At 33.7% G+C, this 14834-nt stretch overlaps 1 protein-coding gene across 19 annotated transcripts in view; it reads left to right on the forward strand.

The window, feature by feature from the left end:
* Positions 1-14834, forward strand: part of DMD (dystrophin) — a 1014969-nt gene that overhangs the window by 502705 nt on the left and 497430 nt on the right. Inside the window, exon 1 of one of the 19 annotated variants that reach the window (XM_015884329.2) lies at positions 13972-14084. The exons of the other annotated variants lie outside the window; for them this stretch is intronic. The gene's annotated coding sequence lies outside the window, so the exon portion shown is untranslated. Of the gene's footprint in view, positions 1-13971; positions 14085-14834 lie in introns of those variants that run through there. 19 annotated transcript variants of the gene reach the window in all.

Consider the following 14834-nt stretch of genomic DNA (forward strand, 5'->3'; position numbering starts at 1 on the left):
ATGATGCTGAAGCCATTGACGAAGGCTGTATGATAGTTTAGATAACATCATGTACTGAAGTATGTGCAAAATAAAGTTATTAAAAGTTCTGTGAGAGTATTTCCTAACAGTCCTGGAACACAGGAAAATATGCTTATATGTAACTCTGTTATGAATAATTGATTTGAAAATGCAGCACAAAAATGACTATTGGCTTTTCTCTAGATTATGAAAAAGTTTCATTGAAATCTTGCTATTTTTTATTTTATTTTTCATTATTATTATGTTTTGTTTTTTTCTGCTAAGAGTTTTAATTTAACTAATGCATACAAGCAGACTTTTGTTAGTCCAGTGAGACGTTATACAGAATGGATCTTCAATTCTGTGTCAGCATATGGTGATTAAAAATCCTGGTGAGGTTCATAGTTCTTTTTTTCTCAGCACAAACTGGACTCTGATCCTTTTATGGCTCCCAGGAGAACAATCCTGTAGTATAATTTTCACATATCAATGAAACATTTTTTATATCTTGCATAAATAATTCTTTGAAGAAAGTTTACAGAGCTAGATGGAAAGTAAAAACTGCTATGGTGGAACAAGTCAGAAATGAAGACAAGAATAGCTTACTGGTTCAAAAAGATGATAATCATCTTAAAGTTTAATAATACGCTAAATTTTTGACTTTTTTTTTTTTTTTTCTATAAATTGTGTGTGTTTCAGCATGCACATGAATGACTTATTCATTTCGCTAAGTTAGGACAATGTGTTTTTGAGGAAGGGCCTGAGAATGCTCTTTTTCCTTGTAGTAGTCATGGAACTTAGTTTTTAGTTTAAATCAAGGAAGAGACAGAATCTCCTGCATCTGGTAAATTCTAGGAAAGGCATCTATTATTATTATTATTAATGAAAAATATTCCACAGCAGAAACCAAAGCTGTTGAAGTTGACGGGACAGCTAGCTTGAGAAATAAGAGGTAGGAAAATCTCCTACCAAATGAAAAAGCGAATAACATTATTAGGCTGACACTTCAGTTGATGCAATGTATGAGCACACCTATTTATTGTTTCCAGATTGCTGTTGCCACCTCCAGTAGAGTGCTGAGTGAAAGTCGCTCTACGTAAAGGAAGTGCATGTGGGTTCTAGGTTCTCTAATCTAATTTTTTTTTTTTTTTTCCCTTCCACGTAGGCCTTTTTAAATAAGTTTTCTGCAAATCTGCTTATATATGAGTGATCAAGATGTGCCATTCCTATTTGAAAGAAATTTCTGTAAGAATCTAATTTCAGTCTGTCCTTTACAAGATGACCAGGGTTTTGAGATACTTGATTTCTGAACCCTGGTCATAAAAGTATTTAAACTGTGTCAAGAAAATCACCAAATTAAGGCAGATAAGAAATATCAACTCTCCCTGCAATTCATCCATTACTTTCATAAATTAGTATTATGGTCAGTTCTGTAAAAGTATTCCCCCTCATTTGAGAATCACATGGTCTATGAAGAAGATCTCATTAGATAAAAGGTAGGACTTGGGGTGATTGTTTTATACAAAAATAGGTGACTTTATCTATGACTGATTGATTGTTTGTTTGATTGATTGATTTTTTCAGAATGAGTTGCTAGTTAAACTGGAGTGCTGAGGCTATGCTGAGGCATGATTGAAGTGAGGCAGTTCTGTTATGCTATTTCTATGATCACTATTTGCCATTTTAGAACAATGGAATTAGCTGGAGTTTTGAAGAAAATATATCTTCAATGTTTTTCAAAGGGAACTTAGCAAAAAATTCAGGAATTATCTTGCCCTGCTTACAACAGCTATGTATGAAGGAAATAATAATTTCAGATCAATCTGTCTTCTTTTCATTTTAGCTTCAAATAGTGAGGGCTAAGCAAGCAGAACTTCACCAGAAGTCCTCATATCTTTGTCATTTCCATTCTATCATCATCTATCAATTTTAAACTTAAAAGATGGATGAATAACATGCTGTTTTTTCTTTCCTCCCCCCTCCTCGGTTATTATCATGTGATTTTACAGACTCATAGGATAGCTCTGAAATGATGGGAATACTAATACTACTGGCCTTCAAAAAGAGAGAAATTTCCCTTTTTTTTTTTTTTTTTTGTGCAGACAGCATTTGTCATCAGATTTGATACAAACATAGACAGCAATTGCGAGTGAAATTGATTGTCAGAATGATGGCTACTGCTTAAAAGATCTCATTTTGTGGAGTACTTACAGGTGATTGTTATCACTGTACAGTGAATTTAAGTTTTAACTTCCTAGTCTCCAAGAAATTTTATGACTGCAAAGAGTATTGTAGCCTAGGATGTTTTAAACAGTTATGTATGCATATAAAAGCTGAGTGATAAATCTGGATTTTATTTTTAATTCTCAGAAAACACATTTTTCTGGTTGGTGAGAGCTATCCACCTTAAATTAGTGATTTGTAAGTTTTCTGCAGGAGGTCTTTATTGTAGATGGAATAAATAGATGAAAAAAGTATAGTATTCAGAATTACACTATGATAACATTAATGCGCTCAAGGAAGGGGTATGCCAGAAGCAAAAAAGCATGCAAGTACTTCCTACTGTTGTTGCAGATTCCAATATTGAATGTTTTGGTTTACAGTAGGTAACACTGAAACTACATTTGTTACATGTTGTTACACTTTGCAATACTTAGTTTTCAGTAGAAAAGGCCACCCAGTAATCATGACTGGTCAGTCCTAGTGAGAATTTTATCAAAACCAAACTTGAAAACAGAAACATACAAATTATTTTTGGTTTTGTTTTGAAGTAAGTTCTTTAGTTATATTTCTGTAGTCTGATATGCCCTGATAGGGGGAGAATGAGAACAAAAAATATTCCAGGTTTTAACATACTCCAGATTAAGCAACAGCCTCATGCCTACTTAGAGTAACATTTACTAATTGAAACCTTTTGTATTTGTATATTTCAAATATTAAATAGATCTTCTGGAGCTTTTTTGGACAGAGCTTTACACTAACACTATGCACAGGACAATAAGTCTCTAATATTTATACTAAGGAAAGAAATTTGGTTACACATTATTCATCCTTGACATGGACTTTAAATTTACTCAGTTTTCTTTCTATAACTGTATTTAATGATTACTGTTTAGTGCACTCATAGAAATATCTGGTAGATCTTGAAAATATCTACTGAGGTTTAAAGGACATTGTAATAATAATAATAATAATAATAATAATAATAATAATAATAATAATAATAATAATAATAATAATAATAATAATACAGCAATGATGAGTAATATGATCAAAATAAATGCTTACTACATTTTGCTCCTTAACAACTGTGAAGCTAATTCTAATCTAACTGGGGCAGATTTAATAAGATGTGACTCCATTGCATAAAAAGAGTGCCTGCATCTGCTTTTCCCATTAGATTCTGTTGGGGTAGGTATAAATGTTCTTTAGTTTTCTTTTTTTTTTTTTTTTTTTTTTTTTTGACTGGGAAGACAGAGAAACTGCTTTAAGCCAACAATTTTGGTCAGGGTTTATTTTTATTATTATTATTATTTTTTATCCAAAAGCTTTGTCATGTAATACAAACCAAATATTTTAGCCATTCTGCTTAATAGGCTTCATTATGCATATTAGTTTTGCAGTAGTTAAGACTAGAATAAATCAGATATTATCTTTTACATAATTTGTATGAAATTCCTTTCTTAGGTGAATAATGTGCATATAAATAGTAGTTCTTGGGAAAGAGAAAATTTTAAAATAAATATTTATGAATGAGTCTTTGCTAGAAGAGTACATTCATATTGTACTTGTTCCAATCAAGGGATAAGTTACCTACCTCACAGCTCATGCTATTAATGATTCAAAATGTTGAACAATAAATGTCTCATTATTTTATAACTGAGTTTAAATGTCAATGCATGAGGGAAATGGTCCAGCTGGATAGCCCATATCCATACTATTATAAGGGAATAGGATGTGAATAAGAATTAGGAAAGGATAACAGCTTTAGGATTAGTTGTGAGAAGCAATTTAGTATGAATTTGTTTTAGATTTCTACTAGGCTACTGAAAGGATTATTTTTTTTTTAAATTATTTTTATTTTTTCCTTAAATTAACAACAGTTCTCATTCTGTTCATAAACAACATTACTGTCTCAAGTGCAATGGAAATGGTACAATAAAGAATTTACATGCATGTCTGTATTAAATGATCTATAGAGTGAGCAGCTGTATCTGTTCTGTACCTAACCCCCAGAACCAAGAACTTTTTCAATAAGAAATAGCTAGCAACTATTTTTGAAGTAGAACTGTACATCAATATTGAGTGAGTAGAAAATGAATAATGCTGTATTTATAATACTTTTCCATACTATAGTACCTGTATAACATATTAAGGCAGTTTATTTGTAAATAAGTGACTATTTCCACCAAATGTTTACTATATCAGAAACTATTGTTTTTCTTCATTATACAGCTTCAGAAAGATTTAGTGGTTGACTACAAACTTTATAACTTTATGGAGTCTTCCTTGCACTGAAAGGATTCAGCATTCAAATTGATGTTTTGATCAATGCCATTGATTGCCATTTCATTATAGATATGTCACATCAGTATAGGTCAATTTTCTCTTACTATTGTATTGTTGTTTATTTCCGCAATATATTTTATTTATTTTTAAAAGCAATTATTTATAGAAAAATTTAAAAAGTTATATCGTTTGTTTACAGTGTATGCACCTATTCACTGATTTATTCTGTAAATAAAACAACATAAAACTATGTCATTTGTTGCAATTGCTTTAGATCTTATGTCAAAGTCCCCTGACAATGGCTGTTTTTCTGTCAATCAGACTTCTGAGATGTACTGCAAGGAAGCGGTAAAAAAGAATTTTTAGATTGCTGTGGCACTCAGTTATTATTATTATGTTTTAAGTTCATAAACTCCTTATTCCTGGTATATTTCTTTGAAAACTATAAGAGACCATACTGATGTGCAATATGTGCTTCCTGACACAAACCATTCATGTTCTAGGTCTGGAAGCTAAACTCTTACATAAGGCTTACACAAATAATTATAATTAAATTCAGGGTAAAGATTGTGCTTTAAATGAAAGGGAAACGATTGTTAGAGTAGAACACTTCATTATTATTATTATTATTATTATTAGGCTATTCCTATAATATTCTGAACCAAAGCTACATAGAAGTTTATATAAGAATATGTTTAAATGTTCCATTCCAGTGTGCAAAAGGGAAACAAATATTTTAGTTCATCATAGTGTAGATACACAAGGTGAGATTCATCTCACCTAAACTAAAATTTATGCATTATACAAAGGGGACGATTCTAAGCTGCTTTTTGAGCTCATGGAAGATAATAAGTGCATATAAGACAAAACTAATCATCATAGTATCATAGTCATAGTATCATAGTCTCGTGCGGGTTGGAAGGGACCTTAGAGATCATCGAGTCCAACCCCCTGGGATTCGAGCCTCCTGTGTAGCAGAGCGGCACTTCTACCACTTGCGCCACAGGGGGAATTTGAACCCAGGGCCTCCAGTGTTGCAACGCGGCATTGCTACCACTTGCGCCACCAGGGCACACAATCTAATGTCACTCATGATAACATGAATGTTTAAAACAGCTTGTGCCCTAAGGAGATCATTTTACTCCTATTGTCTGTGGAGTTTAAATAACCATCTCAGATGCAGAGATGTATGTTGTATATATAAAAAGTTAGATGAGGTAAATCCTATTGCTATTTTTGTAATATAAATATTTTTAATATATGTGTATATACTTATTTGTTTGTTTACTTATTTATATACAGACTTTTTCTATAACTGTGAATTTGTTTTTGTTTTGTTTTGATTTGATTCCGCGTTTTTTTTGTTTTTTTTTTTTTTGTAGTGTATTATACTGCACAGTCTTCATAGGGTATCTTTAGAATTAAGTAGTTAGTATTTCCATATGCAAATGCCATCTAAGGTTATATTCGCAGCAGTAAATTTATAGCTATGATGTATCATTTTCTGACATTGAGGTATAAGCAATATGATGTCAAGTTTACATTTGACCTTGAAGATGTTCAACAACTCTTCTTCTGCTTCTCTACGATGAATAAAATCATCTATTATGTGCAACTGTATTATCTAGCCAAACTGTGGCCCTATTATGAGTTCTGTTCATGTCTGTAACAATGAATTTATTCAATTGAGATGCTATCTATTTTTATTCACCTTCATAATGCTAACACAACACACAACAATTCCATTTATTTATATGTATTTACATAATATATTCTTCTCAAACCTATTTCTAAACTTTTACAAGTTATAAATGCATACAGTGGCAAAACAATTAGCTGCCTTTTTAATAGAGTTTTAGATTTGTGGATTTGATGCAGTTCTTTAATTCCCGTCCTCTCCACTCCCCTTAATAATAATAATAATAATAATAATAATAATAATAATAATAATAATAATAATAATAATAATACACATACATATACATATACATATACATATACAAAAAACTCAGACAGTATTCATGGCTCTATAATAAATCTGCATTGAATAACTGTAGGCATGGTAGCTGAAGTGTTTTTATCTTTTTTAATATTGGTAGATTAAAGTGCTGTTAATCACAGATACTTCTAAGTAATAAAGAGCAGTTTTCATCTCCATGCCTGGAATTCCCTCTCATCAATATGTAACTTAATTAGGGTGAGAAACAAAATGGGAAGTACAAATTATGTCCTGTCTTTTGTGTAGCCTTTCTTTTTTTTTTCTCTTTTAATATCACTTTTCATTGATGACGTATTCTTGTAATATTCAAACTTGCCACACTGGTCACAGCAATGGCAATAATACAATATGATGGTTCTTTCTGCTACTCAAAATGTGGAGTTTCCAAAGCTATTTTTACTTTAACTTTGCCAAAAAAGCACAAGAATTAAAGCAGATAAATAAATAAATAAATAAATAAATAGATAAATAATATTCAGTGACTTAACTGACTGTAATTGAAAGGCGTTGTATCCGCTTTAAAATACAATTTTTTCTCCTCTTTTTTTTTTTTTTTTTACTACTGAAAGAAAGCAGATTTATTATTATTATTATTAAACCCCGTGTTTCCTTATCAGCCTATTCACCTCATCACCATCTTTCTGCAATGTACATGCATTTTTCATTTTAGATACTCTTGATAAATAAATTTTATATTACAGAAAGAAGCTAGGATTTTCAAAGTCATCTGAGAAAGCAGGGTGCTAGAAGTTTATAAATTCTACTGAGATACTCTTTAAGGTTGTTTGAAAATCATGAATAAACGAAGTGATTCTACCTTAAGTTCTAGTAAATAAAATATTTTTGAGAAGAAACTCAGATTTCTTTTGCTCATAACACTGCCGTTGCAAACTGGGACACCAGAATAAATACAAGTGATTACAAGTCATTCAGTAGAAACACTGCTATATCTCATTTTATCTTTTTATCTACGCTCATTAGGGTATTATGTATCTCTCATGGCATGACCAGTGAGCGCTCTAGACACACTCTTCCTTCACTTTTGATGTATTACATCAAACATTACTAGTGTCGACTTTCCATTCGCTATGCTCATTTCTAATACTGTCCACATGTCTTCATATAATTCATGGATTCATTTTCATAATTAAGTTGTTTTGTTTTTTTTTTTTTCAAGGAGAAAATATCTCTTAGTGTGAGATTAAGAGAAATTTGATTTTCTTTCTTAATGAACTATTTTGATGGAAGAATTTGGAGCTGTTCAAAGAGATAAGATGTATGTAGTGACTTAAATATATCCACTGAAGTTGATCACACTACTATGACAGTGAATTAATGAGGAAATAAATCAGTAAAATAATACATAATCAAAATGAGTATATAAGATCCAAGCCCAGTGTGATAAAATATGAGTCTAAATAGAACACGCATTTCTTTGAAGTTTAATAGTTTCATTTTTCTATCTGGTGCGCACACTTTGAGTGATACTCTGTTTCATCACAGAACAATTTCTCATGCTTAATTTTGTCTTGGATAGAAACACGAGATGTGCAGAATGAGCAAAATCAAATATTATTTTTAAAATGTGCCTTTCAGCAGTAAGATTTTATAGATAAATTTATATGTTAGAGCTACTGGAACTATTTAGAGTGCTTAACGCAGCTGACAACTTTCCAGGAATGCACTTTATAATTTTCTTCAACATGCATGTTAATTGGTCTAAAACTACTTAGCAGTAAAATAATTATTGTCACTTTTTATCTCAGCTGTAATAATGAAACATACTGTTTGAAGATGAAAGTGACTATGGGGCTCTTTCTGTATTTGTTGGGTGATAAGGAAAAAGCAGTTATTGTCATGGTCAATTACCATCTTTTAATAAATCTATAAAATATATTAATGAAGTTTTGTACCTGATATCTTTGTGTGGCCAAGCCCAAAACAATCAATATATGATGGTGGAAGTGACAAGATAAAAGGTCTGTGTTGACTCCTTCTCCCTAATGTCTCAAAACAGAAGATGGCAGTCACATTGGAAGAAATTAGTAATACATTTGCAGAAAAATCTACAGAGCTATGAGCACAACTGGAGCTGCAGCACATACAAGCAGTGCTTTTTTTTGTTGTAGTTAAGGGTTAAAGAAGCATTTCAGCTCCTTTCTGTGTTCAACTTCGTGCCGTCAGTGTATTAAGGAATTTCTTACATATCTGTCTCTTTAAAAATTGTGCTATTAAATTATTATTGATATGTTATCTTAATATGCCTGAATAGAAATTTTATCTGTTTAGAATTTACTTAAGAAAAACATGCATTTATAATGCTAAGTCATTTTACCAGAAAATTAGAAAACTCAGCTTACTTAAAAGCTTTGCTATTAAAATGGAAAAAGTGAAGATGAAATCAACAGAACAGAATGTATTTTTCAATGAATGACCTAACAAAAGAATTATCTGATTAGAGTCCACGGAATTATTTCAACTTCATGTCCACCTGCAGAATATCTTGTTTGTTATGCAAGTATTTCAAACCCAGTCAGATATGCAGCATTGGAAAACCAGTGGGCAGTTTGTGGTTGACAAATTGACAAAGGGATGCAAAGAAAAGGTTGCTTAAGCACTTATTTCTGTTATGATATCTAATCAGTGTGTAAGCCTATCTGGATGATGATGTAGCTGGCAGAAACACATATAATTCTGAAGGGCGATATTCAAAGTTAAGACTGAAGGTCTGTTAAGCCTCCTCTGCTCTAAGGGTAAAGACATCTAGAAAGAACAAGAAGAAAACAGAAGGTGTTTGTGAGTAGAAGACTTCTAAAGTAAGAAATTCCTTTTTGAAATTCAGAAAAACTTGGGCTGTCATGAAAACATTTTGTGAATTATAACTAGATCTGAACATGTCTAATATCTGGAATTATCTACTTCTAATATCTATTAGTCCCTTTAAAACAAACAAACCAAAAGAACTTCTTGCCTCCTTCATTTGTTTGTCACCCATGGGAATGGTGGAAGAAGCTGTACTATGGATGCGTGCTTTGAGCAGGTACTCAATGGTGACCAGAATTGTGTATACCTATATATTACATAATATTTATATTATACATCTATATACACACACAAATGAATATAATTTTATTTAATTATATTACTAAATATATAAATAATATAATTTTAGATAAAATATATTAGAAAAAATATATATGTATATGTATATATATATATTTTTTACCCTGGGGCTAACTGAAGGTTATTCCATTTTGCTCTTAATTTAATTTTTCAGTACTGATTGTACCTGTAGTACTTGCATGTGTACATGGACAGCAAGGAGAGAAACCGTTTTTTGTTGCTTTACTGTGTCAACACCTGAATTTCTTTGATAATCATAGGAAATAGGAGGCATAGATTTAAGTTCTAAAAGGCTAGAGAATGCTGTCAAGCTTCTCAACAACAGTAATACAGTTCCCTCCATCCTGCCTGCTACAGTAGCCTGTAATCTATGCCTGCTTCTTGTGTGATGGAACGTTTTGTAAAATTTATATTTTCAAGCATTTTGGCCAAGTAATGACATGAGCACTGAAAAGCTAAAAAGGTAGTATTTTTAGCAGGAAGAATAAAGATTCTGTAATAGAAAGAAGCCTTTTGTAGATCTACCCATATATCTTGCTCACCTATGGAGGCTAAATACCTTTTGCAAATAATCTAGACAAATATAAGACCTATAACATGCTTCTTCAGGATGCCTTATACTTTTCTGCTGTTCCTGCAAAGAATGAATGCTGTCTTTGAGATACAGTCATCTTAATGCTGTCCAAAGTACTTTTTCTTCTGCATTCCCCTTATAGTGTTGATCTGACCAAAACTGAACTAATGTGAGGCTGAGTAGAACAGTTAATCAATTTTTCCAAGCTAATGGATCTGGCAGCTTTAGTAACATTCACTGTATCTAATGTAAACCATTCTTTTCCTTAGAATTTTCCTGGATTGTCCTCCCTTTGGTTACTCATCCCACTTAAGATTTGTATTGGGTAAAATGTAATTTCCAGTGTGGTCACAGCCTATAATGCCAGTACCTGGGGCAATAGCAGCTCAGTGTTTTTTATGGAATTACTCTCAGTGATGAATGTGGAACAATGAAGAGACTCTTGTCTGGGTTTGGTTGACAGGAGAGCTGATATGGACCTTCTACACTGATTAATGCTTCTTTCCCCATTCAGATGAGATGCTTTGTGTAGAATACATAGAATGTGCATTGAATTGCCTACATCTGTTTAAACATACAGCCACTTGTATGTGGGAGGAGGGCTTGCTGCGAGCACAACACAACTCTTTTGCTCTTTGTTGAATTGCTGTTCACTTGCCAAGTCAAGCTATTTGTTCTCAATACACTAAAACTTAGGTCACTTAGAAATCACTTTATCCCTGTGTTACTCTGATAGCTGCAATCAACAGGGTCATTTTAGTGATTTTATTTTTTATATTTATTTATTTATTTATTTATTTCAGGGTGTAGTTCTGTGGCTTTCTTGAAGTACTGCATTTGATTGTGAAGCTAGTGATGTTTTAACTTTTATTGTCAGCTGAAAGGCTGAGAGATGTCCAAAACTGGAGTAAAATCATTTCATGATAGGGCATAGAATGAAATTGTGATGGAGAGCGTGAATCTTTATGCAAGGAAACTGCTTGATGCTTGGTCCTTGTACAAGGTGCTTGAAAAGAGTGCACTATCACTGCGTAGGACAACAAGCAGACTGCCTGTGACTAGCCAACAAACGTATGTGCAATAGGATTCATGGAATGGAGCTTAGGCACCTTAGCAGCTACATAATGAACTCTTTGCCAAGAACTCACTTCAATTCCTGCTTACTTACAGTCAGCAAACATAAACAAACTGAGTTTAAAGGTTTGGCTCATTTGCTTTTAATGAGCTTTGCATAGAGGAAACAGAATGGACTAACAGCCCTTAAATACTTGAATCTCAGATCTTGTGGCTAAGAATTACCTTCTTCACAGCCCTTTCAATGAACCTATTTTTAACTTGTTGTCAACATATTGAAGTATTTGGTATAATAGCATTTATGTCATACTTGTAACAAATATTAACAAGTTCTGATAAAAGTCTGATTCTATTAGAAAAGAAGTATTTTAAGCATTAAGGATGCTGGTGTTCATCATGTTGATGAATCTGTAACGCTTTCCCTGCTGCAATTATTAGCTGCATTGCATATTGAGCTACTTCTGAGATAATTTCATTAGGTGTGCAAATTGTACCTGATTTTGAAATTTGCCATACAGTTTTCTGTACATTACAGCTGTTTTTGTTATAATACAATAAAGGGAGACGAGACTGAAAAGCAGCTGAAGAGTTTGAGCATTCTAGCTCGTTGTCCAGAGCTGCTCACAGGAGTGTGTTTGAGTGCTGATAAGGCACTAACTATATTAAAAAGGCAGAGGCATAGCATAAGTACTGATTTTTGTGTTGTTATTTTTTTTTTCCATTTCATTCACTTGAGGATGATTCCCCTATGCATTAGGGAAAAAGAAAGGATGGGGGGAAAAAAAAAAAAAAAATAGAATAAGAAGAAAAAACGAACCCCTACCCAAAACAAACAACACAATTTGTATGTATTAAACTTAAAATGTTCAAGATGTATATCTTCAGAGTGCTCATATTTTTTTTAAAGATAAGTGAAATACATATGGCATTTTAACTTCTGTTTATTGCTTATAAGCTCATTAGAGACTGATTGCTTAGAAATCACAGCTGCTTGATGAGGTCAATAGGAGCCAAAAAGCCGATACAGGCCAATTTAACGCCTTTAATTGGCAATGAAATTTGGAATGTAAAGTCTTTGTCATTGAGACAGATGCAGTGTTTGCAAAGAAAAAAATATATATTGAATAGTTTGATAGTTGTGTACATTGCCATTACCTTGGTGGCCCTATTTCCTGCTTGTCTTTCATTATACTTATGTCTCTTAGTGGAGCCTAAGGCTTTAGAGGTGATAAAGGCATTCCTTCTCACTCAACCTCACTAAAAATAGGTACTGCTTGGAATAAACTGTGCTATTTAAACTATGTAGCCAAAATGTATTTCTTGCCAAATGAGGTCATCACCTCTCTGATACATCTGGCCTCTTATCTTCCTGGCACTTTTACGTCTGCTTCTAACCTCTATTTGCTGTTCCAGTGCCAAACACCAGAGCCACTAGAAAATGGTATTTTCATTGTCAGCAAATGGAAATAAATTGGTATACTTCCATGGTATGAAAAAGAATATAGTATAAAACATATATTTTTCAACATTATTCTTAAAGTGACAGGAATACTTCTTGAAGAAGAAGAAGAAAGCAAACTTATACCTCATATTCTGTACACAGGTTTATCAATGACAAAATTCTTCTGGTTTAGTTTCCTTAGGAAAAAAATAAATAAATAAATGTTAACAGCAGTTTCTGCTGATGAATGTTTAAAGCATTATCATACTGAAGAGTAAGCACAACAAACTCTCTCATTCCTTACTTTATGTCCCATGAAAGATGTAAGCCAGAACTTTGTGTTATAGGTAGATTTTCTTAAAGGAATGGCCTTAAGCTGCACCAGGAGAGCTTCAGGTTGAATATTAGGAACAATATTCTCTAATCTTCTACATCTTCTCAGGAAGAGCAGTGAGGCAGTGGCACAGACTGCTCAGGGAGATGGGGAGTCACTGTCCCCAGACGTGTTCAGGAAATGTGTGGATGTGGCACTGAGGGACTTGGTCACTGGGCGTGGTAGGGGTGGACTGGTGCTTGGACTAGGTGATTTTAGAGATCTTTTCTGACCTTAGTGATTCTGTGATTCAATAAACTATGAAAGCAAAAGACTTTCCACTGTTGTATGGGATCATCAATATCTGCATGGAATGGGGCAGAAATCAAACTTTTTATAGCTAATTGAATCCAAAAATAGCTCAACTGTTATTCACATAAAACTAATAAAATTGAAGACTAATCTAATGTATGATGGTTTTTTTGTTGTTGTTGTTTTTTGTTTTTTTTTCCCCATGTATTGCAACTTAAATGATTATAGCATGTTGACAGAAATGCTCATGTTATCCCATGCTATATATCATACTATATAAGTAACACAAATAGTTAATACATACATAATAAGATATTAGCTGTTAAATAGATGGTCTGGTGTGGTACACAGTGCAGTTGGAACTTGAGAGCAGACCAGTTTGTAATTGTTTGATGGAATCAGAAGACTGGCTCGTGTTTCCTAGGCAAGGCTCATCCAGAAGGGGCAGGACTTCTCTTTCCTTCTCCCTCTTCTTCTTCTCCTTCCTCTTCTTTTTCCAATCCTTCTTTTACCACCCTGTGACTGTGTGCTGTGAATCCGATCCGGAGCGAGGAGATTTCGGTCCGGCTTTTTCAGGGAGCCGCCGGTACACACAAAGTTGGCTGCTGTGCCATTCAGCATCCCGGCAGCTCTTTCTCTTCACACTCGCAATGGCAAAGCTTTGTGCGGATGCACTGCTGGATGCGCTGAGCTAAAAGCGTCGGGGGGAGCGGAGCGCGGTTCGGGCTGCCTTTTAAAGGTGAGGAGGAGAAAATGCGCGTGCTGGGGAAGGCATCTGCCGGCCCAAAGGGTGGCTGTCGGTGCCGTGCGGTCTGCATCCTCAGCCCCCGGTTGTGATGCAGGAGTATGCGAGCCGGAGGTGGGAGGGGAGAGATGCTTTGCACTTGCAATAAGGCGCCCCGGATTAAGTGTTATTATCGTGAGGAGTACTTTGGGGCTGGTGACGAATGATGTGGTGATCAAAGCTTTCGGGAAACATCGCTGTCAGTTATTTATCTGCTCCCAAGTTCAACCGAACTGTATTAAAACCCACGGCAGAGGCCAGCAGCCCCGAGCTGCAGGGTGCTTGGAGTATCTCTTGCTGCTTCTGATGTCCCCTTATTGCAGGCAGTTTGGCAGAACGCTCTGGAGAGAGCGTTTCATGCACACTTATCTTGATTGGATTCTTTTCTTTTGCTCTAATCCATCGAGGAACAGTTCCGTTTAGCAATAACAGGCCATTTTTAATGCTCACATCTCGTACTGTGCTTCAGTGTCTTTGGAATGACTACTTTTAGAGCTATATAGGTATCTGTGGGTTTAGGTGACAATTGGTTTTTCATTCTAATTCTGTACTAGCTAAGTGCTTCACTAAAATGAATTAAATTAAAAACAAAAATCACTTATAAAACAGTTCCAACCTTTTTTTTTTTTCTTTTTTTTCTTTTTTTTTTTTTTTTTTTTTTTTTTTTTTTTAAATAACGTGTATCAGTAGTTCTGCTTTTCCTTT

The sequence above is a fragment of the Coturnix japonica genome, chromosome 1 (assembly GCF_001577835.2).
Source record: "Coturnix japonica isolate 7356 chromosome 1, Coturnix japonica 2.1, whole genome shotgun sequence".
Classification (NCBI taxonomy): domain Eukaryota; kingdom Metazoa; phylum Chordata; class Aves; order Galliformes; family Phasianidae; genus Coturnix; species Coturnix japonica.